This window comes from Pollicipes pollicipes, unplaced genomic scaffold, assembly GCF_011947565.3.
Source record: "Pollicipes pollicipes isolate AB1234 unplaced genomic scaffold, Ppol_2.1 Scaffold_7262;HRSCAF=8765_pilon_pilon_pilon, whole genome shotgun sequence".
Classification (NCBI taxonomy): domain Eukaryota; kingdom Metazoa; phylum Arthropoda; class Thecostraca; order Pollicipedomorpha; family Pollicipedidae; genus Pollicipes; species Pollicipes pollicipes.
The window spans coordinates 23,799,607-23,816,926 of record NW_023597055.1 but is presented as its reverse complement, the minus strand read 5'-3'; the positions used below and the strand labels follow the sequence as shown (position 1 = coordinate 23,816,926).

Genomic DNA, 17,320 nt, shown 5'->3' with positions numbered 1-17,320 from the left:
GTGCCATGAATGCTGATCCGTTATATTATAAATCTAAAAACTGTACGGGTGAAATCATACTCCCGGAACACCTTCCAAGCATTCCTGTCGACATACTAAAGCGCTCAAAAGTACTTTTCCGGAAGCGTTCTCGTTTTCGTCCACTCGTTGACCACGGCTCAGTGGTAGACACGGGACCGATGCCGCACGGCTATGGAGACTGCAACGCCGGCTGTCAGGGTTTTGTTGTAAGAATTGCGTGCGCGCATGGCCAAAACTGAGTTATGTGATTTTTCCCCTACTCGATTCTAAACAAAGTCGAGTATTCTGAGACCAAAAGAGGTTCGCATAAATGCAAATTTGCGACCATATTTTGATGTAGGATCTACTTTCTCCATGTCCCTGTACAACCCAGAAAAATCCTGATGCAGCCCCTGAGTGCTATCGGCTTAGAAAGAGTCCACTGAAACATTGTAAAATGAATAGCACCGGTGTTCTTCCTCCAGTTTATTAACTTCAAAATACAAACGGCGTTGTATCGTTTGGTGATTACTGTTTTTTTAAGAAGGGCAGGGCTCCACTCGAAATCAAGGAGGCCGAAATCGGGGAAGGGCTCGGTCAATCCTGTGTCCAAATCCCAAATAACAAGACTTTGGCCGTGTCCCTGCGTCGGTACGCTCATTGGGCACCGCGTATGCGTACGCAAGTATCATTGCATGGGAGCTGAAAAGCCAGCTCAACTAGCAACGCCATCGCAATAACCCTGCATTACGCAAGATATCGATATGACGGGTGTTCCATTTTTCACGCGCTTGAAAAAGCGCGTGAGGTCTCCCTTCCCTTCAGAGGCACAACAGCTTGGAATAGTGTCCTCCACACGCATAACTGTTTTTTTCGTGTCCTTATTTCGTGTTTACTGAAAAGAGGGGGGGGGGGGGGGAGGGGAAAGCGATCTTCAACAAGATCGCATCTGCCAAAGGGTATTTGCAGAGAGGTCGAAAACCATGCCCTAAGCTTATGCGTGGAATGAACATTAACAGCATGCCGCATGAAACCGTGAACATAAATTTTCGCTAAAATGCATAGTTTTTATCGATTAAATTATGATACTTTGAGAACCTACGTATAGATAGGTTACGATAGTCACATATAGTGTGGACACGGGACACTCTATTCTTGTGAACGGATGGGTTAATAGAAAAAAAAATGCTAAGCACATGAACGGCAAGTTAGACATCAACTTGATTTTTCTGTGTCATTTCTCCTGAGGGGCCAGGGACCGGTCCCTCAGGCCCGGCTCCCGGCCCCTCAGGCCAGGCCTCCGACCCTTCAGCAGCAGTCCATTCCGCGTCCCTCCCCAGCGCACATGTCCGTACGGCGACTCTCGCCGCACGCGCTCTGGAGCCGCGTCAAAGCCGGTGTCATCGACCACTGGGTCGCCCCAGTTCGGCTCCGAGTTGTCCGGCACCAACCGTTCAGTGTCCAGCCAGACGGCCTCCCCGTCCGGGGGAGGACGGGGAGCGCGACCCGCCACTGAGGCTTGTGGGTCCCCGAGGCCGCCCTCGCTCTCCTCGCTCCCCCCCCCCGCAGGCGGACCCGCGCTGGAGTTTCAAAAACCCGCTCTCTTCCCACCAGACGCCTCACCAGTGGCTCTTGCACCACCAGACGTCCCTCTCCTCAATGTCAGTACGAAGGCCTTTTAGTTCGTCAATGAAGTTATAGCCAAGGCCATCACGAATCCCTAGGTTAGGGTGGCCTTGAGAGCGCTCGTGTGTGTACAGACTTGAACAAGAGCCTCCCATGGCGTGTTCTTAGCTGACGTTTGTACTCAACAACCTATTTTCATCCTGTTCGAACCATGGCCACGTCTTGTAACGACGCAGCCGAGGGCAGGGGGCGGAGGCTCTTAAGGACCCAAGACGTGGAGCCCGCACGTGATAACTTCAGAGGTCCCTTAACCCCTTCATGCCCTATCCTCAATACCAGCTATGTTTCGTCAGCGCTGAACCGGGCGATGCCTTCACCAACAGTCCACGACCGCCAGGGTTTAGGTGCCGCGATGGGCTGCCAGCCCCTCCCGACCATGAGGCACTTCTAGCCATGCATAAGAGCTTCTTCGCTGTATTATGAACGGTCATGGGTGTTCTGCTCAAGGGTCTACGCGCCCTTCGAGCGTGCGCTGTTGCCAGCAATGCTATCTTAAAGTGACTTCGTGAGGTCTGTTGCTGCTTAGCTTTATTTGTCGATGACGGTGATCGTAGATAAGAAAGGTTGCGCCACTTGTTTCAACCGGAGATTTGTTCGGTACCATAGACAGATGGCTCACTAAGCTCCCACTTGTAAAGACAGCCTGTTATGGCGCTGCATGGCGGCGGTGTTATTCCCTACGTTCCTGGTGACCGGCTGAGGGGATCGGTGTAGAGCAGCAGTACTGTAAGGCATTGATTTCGCATCAGAACTGTTTTTCTACAAATTTAGGCAGTCATTTTCGATTATGTCTCATTAAAACCCCTCAAGACTCTCCCGGGGAGCCGGTTGGATATCTTTCGTTCGGGTGGGGGTCAATTTGATCCCGTTGAGATCTCAGGAACTAAGGAAGCTCAAGGCACCAAATTTACGGAATGTGTTGGCCAGTACCTGAGCTCACTCAGGTCAAAGTTTGAGCCTCCTAGGTTATGACCCCTTGGTCAAATGAGGTCAAACAAAGTCAATCTCCAGGTTGGTCGCCAAAGTGCCAGCGGAACCTAGATACCTGCTCCAAGCAAAAGTTCACGAGATCACTTAAGGTCAGTGATCTTTTTAGACCGTTCAGAAGTCATGGTGACCAAAATCATACAAGACTGCTTTGAGTTTTGCATTTGAATAAGTGACAAAGATTACGATAACCAGTATGTTCCTAAAACAATATGTCGACCTGCGTCAATTAGGTCGGTGACCTATTCTGAACTTGGAAAAGTGCATGGAAGACGTATGCGGTTTCAGTTATCAATAAGTTTAAAATAAGCACCATAATCTACCCCTTACAGCAAGCCGCAGAGTAACAAATCGGGTTGGCTTTGGCTTTGGTCTGACCTTCAAAACTTACCTTAGGTCAGCGGAATTTGTTCATTCAATTGTTGTGCTGCCTAAGGAACTATCTCAGATATGTATGGTCTCGTCTAACACTACGTTGCTTCATCAGATTGAACGATTTCCTTGAAACTGACTTCACAAAATACATGGCTTGACTTTGACCTGCCGTAGGTCAGCGCCAATACGATTCGATCCGCTATTCACTTACCTACAGCCAAGCAAAATGTGGCGCAGCTGCACCGCGCCGCTCGGAAACCATTCTGGAAAACCTTCTGGAAATGGTCAACTCCCCCCCCCCCCCCGAGCGCGTGTTAAATCTCCTCGGCCGTCTGAAATTCATCAGAAAGCCCGACACCCAAGCGCGCCTCCACACGTTCTCGGCTGCGAGGGGACGGTCCGTCCTCTCCGTGGCGCACATCCGCCAGGTGGCGGGACAGCCGCCGCGGAAACGCTGACGTCAAAGGCGCCGACGGTGTGTTTCCAGTCCAGTCGTAGTTAGTCTATGGATATAGGGGACTTCGGTCCTACTCCCGACTGCCACCGCGCCAACTGTTGTGACGTCACAGATATACGGACGCCTATTAAGTTGGAATACCATACACACGCAAGGCCGAGCGGGCTGGGGTATTCCCAGGAAGGAAGACGGCAGACACGCGCCACCTGGTTGAGACATCTTCAGGACTGCCGTTCGGACTGCAGCCTGGTGAGCTGGTTAGAGCTGGAGTGCCGTCCGGTCCTCCCACTCATGTGACGGCGGGCACGAGTCGCCTCAGGTGCTGGCTGTTTGACGTTGGCACGCATGATCTGGCTCCGGTGGTACTGGCCGCACAAAACGTCAGGTGCCGCTAGAAGGCAGGACGTACGGTGCCAAGCTTCCAGCATGTTAAACTTCCGTCACCAAAATTTGCTGTTCGCCTGAAATTACACGATCGGGTGTTGGGGGTCAGGGCTCACATAACAAGCACCGCTTAGAATGAATTCTGTGCCAAGATAGTTACTTATTCAAAAGGTTCGGATAAGATTTAAGCAAAAAGAAAAACGTTAGTTTATCTCATGTATGGTGCTTGTGCCAATATGACTAAGAGTAACATATTTCGTTAAAAAGACGAAAGAGTGGGTCGGATGCATTGGACGATTCGTTCCACCACCTGCGATGTTTTGTTCAGGAGAAGGTATCGATCGGCCCAGTGACATTCAAACGGTCTAGAACAACACCGGCCTCCGATCGACACCTCGTTCCCGTATGACGTCACCTGACCTATGGGCGTCAAAACAACGTGCACAACCCTTTCACAGCATCACAAAAGGAACGCGGTCATTCACCTGAGTCATGCATGAAGGTGTCATTTGATGGTCTGTTTACGCCGATGCAGACAGTATAAAACGGGGTCGGCACGGCCGAGGGGCACAGCAGTCAAGATGAGGTCTACCGTTGTGCTCCTGGGAGTGGTGATCATCAGCTTTGCTGTATTTGCCCAAGTTTGTAAGTTTTAAATAGCGTTATATTCAGTGTTTATCATGCTTACGTCACGGTTTTCCGTGTGCCCGAGTTCAACTTAAAATAAGATATCCCTTTTGCTTGGGAACCATACCACGCTGAGCGGTTGCAATATGTATTTGAGTCTTGTGCTGCTATAATCTATAAGGCTGCATCAGTAGTAAGTACATTTTTTCACACACAAAAAGCCGTGTGATTTCACACAAACAAGCGCGTAAGTAGTAACTAACCATTTGGGGCCGTATTTTTCTACAAACATTTAAGGTGTGCGTATCTGTGCATCTGAAAAGAAAGGTGTGATATCATACTTAAACATGACGGTGTGATAAGACAAGAAATGTCTGTTCCCTTGAACTTTATGCCTGATATTAAGAAGAATAAGGGAAGCGTTGAAAATGAGCGTCGTAAAAATCCCGCGCCGCTGTTATGAAACCAGCTGCAAACGTTCTGCAAACCAAGGTTTTCCACGTCCTGTGAGTTCACTAATCTATGACATCGCTTTTAAAGCCTTGCAGAGCATCGAAGCGCCAAGTTTCAGTTTTGTGCTGTTTATCAGTAGCGAATGATGTCCTGGGTGAATCATCCGGACAAAACGGTGGTCTACATGCACAAGAATGAAATGTGATAGGTCAATGACCTTTGTGAAGCCAACCTCGGTCATTGACCTGTGATACTCCTGTCTGACGCTTTACCAGTACTCAGTTACTGTTTCGCACCGAATATGTTTGGGGAGAGTCTATATCTTTCTTCCTGGAGAGACTCTGTTTTGTGTTCATATAAGGCATGATTTACAAAGGTCGCATTAATTAAATAATTAACTACTCATTCCTTCCCTTTCCTTCCTTGAATGATCACAGGTTGATCTAAAGAGACCCAACGGAATGTGGTCAGGCCTGTCAGCCATGAGGCTAACAAACGGAATCCGTGCCGAGGGCGTGAGAAAACGAGAGAGAGAGAGAGAGAGAGAGAGAGAGAGAGAGAGAGAGAGAGAGAGAGAGAGAGAGAGAGAGAGAGAGAGAGAGAGAGAGAGAGAGAGAGAGAGAGAGAGAGAGAGAGAGAGAGAGAAGAGATAGAGAGAGAGAGAGAGGGAGAAAAAAAAAAGAAGAAAGAAATGGAAGTAGAGAGAGAGTTGAAGATCTATACATATTATATATATATCTATTATGATATATATAATATATATATATATATTATATACTTATTTATATATATATGTGGAATATCAACGTTGCTCGTATGTGATATATATCTATCTCTAATCTATATATATATATATATATATATATATATATATATCCCATGCAAGCAACGTTGATATTCACCCTGGTGAATTTCATTGATCAAAACGCCGCTATTCCTCTTTTTCAGGCATAAGGCCGGGCCAGTGCCCCAGTCATCGGCTGGTGTTCAAATCTCGCACATGGAGGGGTGAGTGCAAAACAGACTGCGAATGCAACAAATCTCATCACAACGGTACCTGGAAGTGCTGCCCAACGTTTTTGGGAAATCTCTGTCTACCGCCATGCAACCCCAACTGCACGGGTATCCAGGTGTGCGCGCTGCTCACCCAGGCGAACCCGTGGACCTCTATCTGCGTCTATCCCTGATCACAGCAAACGGGTGCCGCGGCATCGGCAATTTCAAAAGAACTGACGATCGGAGATATTCGCATTCCCTGCAGCTGGAGGGCAGAGACAGCCATTTGGTAGATGGTGTCAGTTATCGTCGCAAGGTAGTCATGGCTGGGAGCTTCAGCGAAGTTTGTACACTGCGACTCGAAGATAAGTTTTCACCATGTCGCAGTGCCCTGCTGTCTGCACCTGTCTTGCTGTTTCACCCGTGTGTGCGCTGAGTGACGAAAGGTAAATGTTGTTCAGCCTGTTTCGCACCTTGATGTTTTCTGGTGAGAAATACATGGGCTACGATTTACCGCATGTTTTGTGAAAACCACTCCTAGCAATAGGTAAGAACATCCGAGAGTGGGACGACGATAAATTTCGAAGGCAGCCATCGGCTTCGCTGAGAGTTGTAGTAGTTCTGATTAATCTTAAACATCGTTTCATGAATTGAATGAAAACATATGTAAGTAGCTTTTTTGTCAATAGCCTTCAAATGCTCTTTAAATTCTGAGTTCCTAAAGTCGTCATCTGTCCGGAGAAATCCCGCAAAACTTGCACACGCAGAATTTGAAACACCCTCTGTGAGGCAGGTTTTGGCCTTGCTTACTGCTGGCTTAAAGTTGGAGAATACTTCCCCATGGATGATATCGGGATATGATTCTTAGGTTTGTCGCTTCCAACCAGAGACATGGTGTCAGTCCATTAAGGAGAATGGAGATGTCTTGCATCTCCAGTGCCAAGGACGCCTGGAGCTGCTTCTTCCGGAAGGACTAGCGTCACGATGTTCCGGCAACAAAATGGCGCCCGCCTTGTCGATATCTTCAGGCATGGATAGACAGGTGGCCATCAACGTTCCGCTAGTTCTTTTCCACTGACCAGCGCGGCAACACTCAAAGTGCTCTAACAATACAGGAATTTGGTAAATGAATTTAATGTGTTACGCACAGTAGCCATATGAGCCCCTTCTATACGTACTTTTGCCTGCTTGCTGCCACCAGCGCTTCAGGTTTGGCTCGGTTTGGATTTTAAAAATAATCAGGCCATGGTTTGGAAGGCGTACTTGGCTCCAGACGACAAGGACCAAAATAGACTTGCCCTTGCTATTGGCTAGGCTCCCGTGCCGCGATTCTAGCGCCGTCTCAACTGCTTCGCGGCGATATGAGTGACACCTGGTGTCGGTCTGCCAAGGTGTTTTGGTCCACGATATCAGGGGTCGGCTCGGGCTGAGGACAATAGTGCGTATAGATGGAGAATGCATGCCATTTGTTCGTGATGCCTTAAATTCAGATACCTTCACTTTGATGTCAATCTTCGCTGTCTGTCGTAATTGCAACACTTTCCATCGTGGCGGGATCTGGAAGTGCTGTTCATCTTTCCTGGGCAACCTCTGTCAGCCGCTGTGCGACTGCACGTGCCCGTTCTTTAGGCTGCGGGCGCTGCTCACATAGGTGAACCCGTGACATTCATTCCGTGTTCACCGTTGTTCCAGGAATGTTACCTTCTGCGTCGAACAGAGATCGTTGATGGAGAGATGGTGCCAGGTGTTGTTGCACGGTAGTCACAGCTGGGGATTTCGGAAAAGTTTGCAATCTTCGCTTATCACATACAGTTTTGAAACGTCGCAGTTTCCCGTTGTTCACACCTGGCTGCTGTTATGTGTTTTTGCAGTTGTGTGTGCGCTAAACAACAAGCCGTGAATAATGTTCAGCCTCATTCACACACCAATGAGCTCTCATGAGAAGTACGTTAGAGAGGATTGACCGGCAGCGTTGTGAAAACAGTTTTTAGTTGCGTGAAGGTACCAGGCAGATTGAGCACACGTAGAGGCAGCGCTCTGTATTAGGGGACTATGTCGCTTTCTATCTCTGTGAATTAGGACGTGGGAGATGCCCGAACGGCGCAGGCAGGTGCGAATCAGGGCCTGGGATGCGCCGCTTTAGCTTCCAGTCAGAAATGCACCACACCAGAACACGTTCATCTTCAAAGAAATCAATGGCAAACGGTAGCATAAAATCTGCAGAAGCTATTCACCAGTCTCACATTAAACCCAGGGCGTTCTTGAAGCGAGGCAGGTCAACCCGTCACAGTGAGTATTAATCAGCTGTCCGTGCCGTGACGTCACGTACACCTCCGAGATGCAGCATTACGGCCCGTTATGCGGACTACGCAGTCCCGACAGCGGGCGGGTGGAGCACTGTGTAACCGAGGCCCCACACTACGCAGTATGCAGGGGGGCCAGCGCGGGGTAGGTACCGGTGATTTGCCTGGGCCCCACGGGGCGACGGACAGGTATCGATCGACCCAGTGACATTTCAACTATCTAGAAAAACACTGACCGCCGACAGCACTTTGTTTCGGAATGACATCGTGCTGACCTACTGGCATCAAAACAACATAGTCATCCCTTTCGCCGTAAAAGAAAGGAATGCGGCAATGGGCCTGAGTCATGACTCAAGCTGTCATTTGGTGGCCTGTCAGGCTGCGGTTCGTGCCACGATCCACCACCCCTGCCTCCAAGCCCCTATCTGCCCCCTCCACTCACCCCACACACACACAGCACGCCGCGCGCCAGTGTGTGTGTGTTGTGTTGTGTGTGTGTGTGTGTGTGTGTGGTGTGTTGTGTTGTGTGTGTGTGTGTGTGGTGGTGTGTGTGTGTGTGTGTGTGTGTGTGTGTGTGTGTGTGTGTGTGTTGTGTGTGTGTGTGTGTGTGTGGTGTGTGTGTGTTTGGTGTTGTGTGTGTGGTGTGTGTGTGTGTGTGTGTGTGGTGTTGTGTGTGTGGTGGTGGTGTGTGTGTGGGTGTGTGTTGTGTGCGGCGCGTGCGTGCGTGCATGCGTGCTTGCGTGCATGCGTGCTTGCGTGCGTGCGTGCGTGCGTGCGTGCTTGGGTGTCGATAATGGATGTACCGAAGTTCCAACATGCCGAGTCGTGCGCTTAAGTTCAGCCGGCTGGTAGGCTGACCAACGGGCTCCTACAAACCAACGCCTCTGTGCAAGCCCCATCCTCTCGGGATGGCTTGCACAGAGGCGCCCTCGGCGGCACCGGGGATAGCGCCCCATTAAGAGCTCACAGCGGCAGCCGGCGTCGCAGACCAGCAACAGCAGCACCAACCACTGCCCATATCAGCCGGAGACTACTAGACTGCGAACTGCAGAGGGTACTGAAGCATAATTCACAAAGGTCGTGGTTCGGAGCCGTTGGTCGCTTTCCGTTATCCAGCAGAACGCCTTCCTTTCAGGTATTGCTCGTTTTGGAGTGATACATGGCTCAAAAGTAGATTGGCCGATGGACTTCATTCCAAATGATACGGAGCGAAATTGGCTGGACCGTCACAACCTAATGCGCGAAGAACTCTAGCCCCGACCTCCGTATTCTGCACGACTATGACATCGGTTTTAAGTTACAAACGGAACAGCAAGTCCTGCGTTGCCAGCTCCCTCTAGCAGCGACATGTGCGACACCTAGCGCCGCCGTGATAAGATGCATCGGGCAAGGCTTGCGGACAGGAGCACACACAGAATAAAGTATGACAGTGGCTCGTAAGATAAGAACGTATGCCTAATGTTCGTCAGAATAAAGCACGTAGGATGCATAGTTCGTAAGGGTAAGTCAATGCAAAATAATGACAACAGCAATTATGGGAAAGGTGATATGATAAAATGGTCGTCAGCAGAAGTTTCTAATGCGAATATTCGTAAGCGCAAAATGTTGCATAGAAAGACGGTTCGTATGGAGGTTCGTACGCAATTTGCTGTACCCAAATATTTGGTCGAAAATATTAGTCCAGCCAACATTCATTTCACATAATCAAGTAAGCAAATGTTGGTATTTCCATAACTTATGGCGCACACAAAGTTCTTACGTAAATATTCGTCAGGTATGTGTTTTTGACAATAGCATGCACGCAAATCTTCGTATGCATACGTGTTCTGAACGTTAAAAGACAGATATTAATCATGGCGGAGGTGCCGGATATATGGTCATAGCGGGTGGCACACCCCCCCCCCCCCGCCCTTCCCGTCGCAGGGGAAAGGATATGGAGTGACGATGAACGGTTACCATTATTTGGTTCAGGTCAGGTACTATGACTAATCTTACGTTCCTGAACTGAACCTTGGGGTCTGAGACGGCCAGATAATGAATTCAAATCAATTGGGGTTATTGCACGATGACCCCCGGATAAAGGGAGCCAGAGGTTTACAAAAAAACATGTCTACTACAGATCACCCGTCGAGCTCTGGTACTTCCCCTCACTTACCCCTCAATCTGGCCACGTCTCTGCCGACAACTTAACCTGACGCCGTTGGGCACGCAGCTGACGTCAGCGACGAACGCGACGAGTCAGCTGGCTTTTGGAATACGATAGGCAGACGCGCCAGTGACATTCGGTGTACATTGCTACCATAAAACAAATCGGATTTCAAAGAGAATATGCACCAGCTGAATCTGTTTTGGTGTACCTTCTTTTATTAAGACCCTGTTTGCACCCGACCAAACAATGCCCGACAGCGTCATGTTTTCAACCGTACGCCGGATATACCTGGAAGTTACTCAGTGAACTTTATACCTTAGATCACCCCCTGAAACATAATTTCAACGAAGTTCAGGAGCTGCCGGTGCACAATTTGGTGCGGTGGTGGGTCAGCTGTCCCATAGACCAGCCCCATAGAAGCTTCATCCACCACCATCGCACAGTTAATGTTCTCCATGCATCGTCATATGCTTAACGTTGATCGTTCTCGGAAAGTGGGGTGCACGTACGGCCGCCCGCTTCTACGCCTATGCCGCTGATGAGCTTTTGCGTACGTGCTTTTGCCAACCAACTTTATCCGCTTCGAACACTTGGTAGTTATTTTAGATCTATCCGCTTAAATACTTAGCATTTGCTTTCAGTTCATCCCATTCTAAAAATTTCCTGCGAGAAATTGCGTACGTCTCTCGCTCGCGAAAGTGCGTGCTCGAATGCTCCTCAGGTTAACATTTCTTTCAGCAGTACAACGTGCTCAAAAGTGTATATGCCCATGCATGATCAAATGATGCAAAGTTCGTTCGAAAATGTTCGCCCGGCCTGACGCCACAGACAGTCAACTCAACACATGCGCATGCGCTCTTGAGGCTTCTAACCTTGGACACAGCAACCTCGAACATTCCGTAACCCGTTGCCACAACAGCACTGCGGAACTCTACAGACAAAGCAGTGAACAAGAAACACAACGAACACTCAGCAAGCAGCTGATTTGGGAACGCACTATCTTCTTCAACTCTGACACAAATATACACAGAAAATCACGTGGATTGTGCATCAAACTCCGAAGCAATAGGTGTTTTTTTCAGGGCGCTAGGCGACTTACAGTTTCTCTGTGGTTCTGTTGGTGTGGAATCAAATATCGCATGCGACGGTTCATGACAAGCATTAAAGGCGCCCGATGCTACCCAAGCGAGACACAGAAAACACAGAGAGACACCGCTCTTTTTGAAACCATCCCAACCCCGGAGTCCCAAAAGATATCCCGATTGTTGAGAAATCTAAAAAATGGGCCTCCACAATCATAACCAGGCAAACATAACATCGAAGAAGTTGCAGTGATGGCATGTTTCGATAAACATCACTATTGTCTCCTTTCACTATGGCCATGCAAACCAAATCACAAGACAACCTGCTCACAAATCACAGACGCGCTCAAATTTAGTATCAATCACGGCTGCCACTGATCCAGCTTCCCGATGCTTCCAGGGCTAAAGCGTCTGTCTTCTGATTCAGCCGCACGTGACGGAGCGAACTCGAAACGCCTCAGGCGCTCTCTGTGCTCCACACATATTACCCGTGGCCGGTGACAGCGGCCACGCTAAAGGGCAAGTGACGTCACAGGGCAGGATGGACCGCGCCGAGTAATCTAGCAGGGAAACTTTCGCCATCAAAATAAAGTTTGCAAAAATATCTGACAAACACTCATCACTAGAGGCTTCGTCACAGACTTCAAGGCCCAGCCTCAGCTGATGCTCTTCGGCCCATACGGCACTTTACATCTTCTGCAGCATGATAAGTTCCAACTTCACCCTGGTATATTGTACTTGATCATCTCTAGAAATTGAGAGTAGACTGATTAACTTAAAAACTTTGCAGCCTGATAACTTTGGAATCAATAGTTTTCCGGTAAAACTCAGAAGTAAAAACGGATGGATGAATTGTATCTTAATTTTAACACGCGCCCGTGCGGCCGACTAGATACCCTTCGCTCTGGTGGGGTGGGGTCAATTTGAACCCCCTGAGATCGCGAACTAAGGAAGCTAGAAACACCAAAATTACCGGAGGTGTTGACCTGTACGTGAACTCACTTAGGACAAAGTTTCAGGTTCCTAAGTCATGATCTTCACGTCAAAAAGGTCAAACAAAATCAAGTTCCAGGCTGGTCTGCAACGTGCTTTCAGAACCTAGTCAATGGTTTCTAAGCAAGAGGTCACGTGCTCATTTAAGGTCAGTGACATTATTTGACCTTTCAAAGGTCAAGGTGACCAAAATAATGCAAGATTGCGTTGAGTTTTGCATTTGGCTAAGCGACAAAGATTACGCTAGGCAGCATGTTCCCTAAAACAAAATGCTGACCTGGATCATTTTAGGTCAAATGCCTATTCTGATCTGTAAGAAGTCCACGGGTGATGCATATGCGGTTCCTGCTGTCGTAATGCACTACCTGCAACACGATTGGCAGGATTTGACTGCACTACGTGCACTACTGCTATCGACTCTACGTGTTGCACCACGTGCACCTTGTTCTAGAAATGCTGCAGCAAACCTGGAACAGTAGGTTTCGTGGACTTCGAGAAACGAGAAATCTTTCCGACCACCACGCTGCCACCAAGTGAGGGGGGCGTTTTGAACTTGGATATCATAACTCACATGCTGCATTTTTATATCACTGTAGTACCTTTTATCCACACGGCGTCACGGCCACCGACAATCTGTCGCTCAACAGCATGGGTTCCACATCATGACCACAACGCCATCTATTGCCGTTCCTCGCTAGCAGTGGTGTGTGCTGCCATCTGGTGGCAGCATAAATCAAATTAATTGAACACACGTGGCATCACGTAGCAGTTGCCTACAAATTCAGAAGTACTCAAGGTTCGCGCGAAATTATTTGTCATAGATAAAGCTCGGTTGACACGGTACACATGCAGAAGCCTGCATACAGTTGTGTAATACAATTTCGATGATATCTTAGATCTCCACTGCTGGCTGAGTGAAGAAGATGCACCTGCCGCACCATCTTTCGTGCACCCACTCTGATTAGGTCCTTGTTACCGCCCGATCCAACATATCGGGTGTTAACAAGATCTAACATTCCTGTCAGCCCACATATCGAAAGCACTGTCAGCACTCTTGACGGTACATACTCCAGCTGAGAAACGTGCTGACGTCAGGTCGAACGCAGCCGAGGTATGGGCTGACAGGATTAAAAAAAACAAAACTTTACTTTGTTGATTTCTTTTAACTTTTACTTCAGTTCACACACTAACTCTGGCTTACCGCCGATCATGGCACGTTAAGCACAAGGTGGTATTTGGAAGCGTGGCTTCCATTCCGGTATCACCATCATCTATCTTATCTCTATGTTGAGTGTTTCTTTCCATTTCCAATCCATTTTAACTTCCTTCCTCTCATTTTAAATGTCTACTTATAACGCTATGATTGACTGGGCAACGCAACCACACCAATCGGACGGACCACACCAATCACTGTCACTCACCTTTTCATGGCTTCTGTTGGTATTTCAATTCTCTCCTTAACTATATCACGCCGCAATTCCGTCCAAATTAGAGGCAAGTGTCCCCACCCCATCTTACGCATTCGCCCACGGAAGAGCTACCAAATCAACTCCCGTTTCAGTCAGAGTGGTTTTTCATCTGGCAGCGATTTTTCCTCATGTTGACAGGCTGACAAAACATCCTGTAATCATCGTCAGCCGGTGCGTGATGACACAAGCAATGTGATTTCGTGGTCAGGTGACGTGACGTAGGGCGAATACTGGGCCGTGGTTGGTGCTGAGAAACGTGCTGACGACAGATCAAGCGTGGCCTTTGTCAGCCTGTCAGCATGGAGAGAAAGCGCTGCCAAAATAAGAATTACTCTGACTGAAGTGGGCGTTTTGATTAGGTAGCCTTTGCCTCGGCGGGTGCATTAGGTGGGGTGGGGTGCACTTGTCTATAATTTTGGGGAAAATGCGACCTGAGATAGATGAGAGTGGAATTGACATACCAGGAGTAGCCATGAAAAGGTGAGTGACAGTGATTGGTGTGGCGTATGGTTGTGTTGCCCAGCAAATTAATTGCGCTGTAAGTAAACGCTTAAAATGAGAGCGAACAGACTGAAATTAATTTGAAATGGGAAGACGCACTCAACATACAGATGAGATAGATGATGGTAATACCGGAGCAGAAGCCATACTTCCAAACACCTCTTGCACGACGTAGTTCTGCAAATTGGCGGTGCGGCAGGTCGAAAAGAACTGCGCGTGAGTTTCTCGGGGGAAACAGAGACCACGAAGAAAATGGATACAGCAGTGGGATATAAGTAATGTGCTGGCAGCTGGTAGTGCTATGTCAGCGCTATAGAATCCACACAGTCGCTTTGTGCGTGTTATGATAAATTTTTCCGTGATGCCCTATGTCAGCCCTCACACCGCGGGCCGGCAGTCCTCTCTCAGCCACATCCGTTAAAAGGGGATTTAAATAGACGCAATATGTCGGACCATGAGCGCTCCATATCATCAGCCAAGAGCGCTCACACAATGACATCGTATGCACCGAGTCGCAGCCGTCGAGCAATGTTGGTTTTGCGCCATGAATCTGTAGGTCGCTGGTACAGATGCCACACATCATTGAGGAAGACATTGTCGGCAGTCGACCGAAAACAATTGACATCTCTTTAGCGGACAAGTGTGTTGTACTGGGACATGACAGCCCTATACCAGCGCTGACAAATGCATGCAGTCGCGATCTTTGCGCGTGATTATAAGTATTTTTGCGAGCCGCAGTATTCTGGCCATCGCGCAACGGGCAGGCTGCCTGCTTTTAGCAATGGGTCTTCAGGGTATGACTTGACCAGAAAGGTCGTGCCAGCGCATGAGCGATTGATATTGCCGGCCAATAGTACTCCGACAACAAATTGGCCTGCAAATGTGGGCACCTGCCTTCAACAAGTAGATGCAATTTAAATTTTGCGTCACATCTTTGCAAATGGCCGCTGCGATTGCAACGCCATCATCGATTGGAGACTGTCGGAGTATCACTCAAATGGAAATGGAGTCCCTAATTGGGCAAATGTGTCGTACTGGCATGTTATATTCCTACACCAGCGCTATCGAACATTCTTAGTTGCACTCTTAGCGCGAGATTATATATATATATATATATATATATATATATATATATATTTGTCACAGTCTGCAGTCTCATTAACAGCACGCCACGGGCAGGCCGTCGACTGTAAGCAATCAATTGGCAACTTTCAATCAATTGGAACAAATTAGGTCATGCCAGTCGATGAGCAATTTATCTTGCCGGCCAATAGTGTTTCCACAAAGATATCGCGTGTACATGTTTGTGCCCGCTGGGCAGAAGCTAAGGGATTTTCAATCAGAAGCCTATTTTGGCGAATCGCTAGCTCAGCCGACAAGTGTGTTGCATTGGCTGGTAGTAGCGGATACTAGCAGGTTGTACTGACGAATGATGGGTACCCTATGGAAGCGCTATCGATTGCAAATAAGCAGCCTTTCTTCGCGCGCATTTATGAGTGGTTGTCTCGGCCAGCCGTGATATGGTTTTCACGCTACGAGAAGACTGAATGCAGTTGTTAGAGCGCCGTCAAGGTGTTCTTTTTTGTAAAGAAGGCCATGCCATCATGTTTTGTGGGTATGCTCACACCCAGCGCACACACCAAAAGTACTTTGATTTAACGCCCAAACTTTGTTAACCGCAGCTTCTGTCTTACTGTCAGCAATGCCTGAGAGGCATTCGGGGATTGACGGAATGAAATGGGTCCCTTAATCGGACAAGTGGTTTGTGCATGCACCTGATGGCCCCATACCACCACTACCGAATACACAAGGTTGCCTTCTTCGCAACATTCAGTATGATGTATTCAGTAAATGCATTCAGTGAATGCATTCAATATAATTAATTTTCCAGGACAGCGGTACTTCGGCCATCACGCCAGGGGCAGGTCATTTGCTGTCAGCAATGGGCCATCAATGAGGGATTTTGCCATAAGACTTTAATCATTGATTAAGATGATATCTTGAGTCACCTCCATAAGATAGGTTACTTCGTCTGGATAGGTTACTTCGTTGTACCTGCAGCTGATAGCGCTATACCAACACTACCAAAGGTGTACAGCCGCACTTTTCGCTTGTGAATAATAATGCTTCATTTCGGGCCGCCTCATTCTTTTCATCAGGCTATATGGGCAGACCGGCCGCGGGGAGCAGTGAGCTGGGAAGCGATGGCATGAATAATAAAGACAATGAGTGTCACTGAGTGATTGGTATTGCCGGCCCGCAGTGCTCCTTCAATATCATTGTCAGTGCACGGTCGCACAGAGCACCACTAAAATAGGTTTTTATTTGACACCGTAACTTTGCTTTTAACGTCTTTTCCGCCTGCGCTACAGCAGTAAGTAAAACACTGTCGGTGTTTTGACCGAATAAAATGGAGAACGGGAAACGGAAAAGTGTATTGTATTGGTTGGGGTCTTTACCACCGCCCTGTATTCTATTTCTATATCCTCCTCATTCCAAAGTCCTATACCAGCGCTATAGAATGTACTCAGCCAAACTTTTCTCCGACATTATATGAAGATGTTTCCCTTGCCGACGTAGTCTGTGCATCACGCTACGGGCGGGCCGGCAGCAAGCCGCCCGGGAAAAATGATTTAAACAAGAAAATGTCCTTTTGGGTGATGAGCGATTTATATTGCAAGCCAGGATTGCTTCCACAAAGACGTCGTATATGAGCATCGTCACTATCCCCCTCCCGCCAGCTGGTCTTAAACGTATTTTAAGTATGGAAACGTAACTTTTCAAGTCTGCGGTTGTGGGTCGTTCCGCCAACATTAAGTGAGACGCTGTTAGGCGTCGACCTGAGGAAAGATATCCCA

The 17,320-nt window shown here is 48.3% G+C and overlaps 1 protein-coding gene and 1 long non-coding RNA gene across 3 annotated transcripts in view; one reads left to right on the top strand and one right to left on the bottom strand.

Annotated features, from left to right (window-relative positions):
* LOC119113340 (peptidyl-prolyl cis-trans isomerase FKBP10) overlaps positions 1-17,320 on the bottom strand; it is a 91,818-nt gene that overhangs the window by 31,987 nt on the left and 42,511 nt on the right. The gene's annotated exons all lie outside the window — the stretch shown is intronic.
* LOC119113341 (uncharacterized) lies at positions 4,428-6,478 on the top strand. Its single transcript, XR_005095892.1, has 2 exons — positions 4,428-4,534; positions 5,918-6,478. It is a non-coding gene; the product is annotated as an uncharacterized LOC119113341 (long non-coding RNA).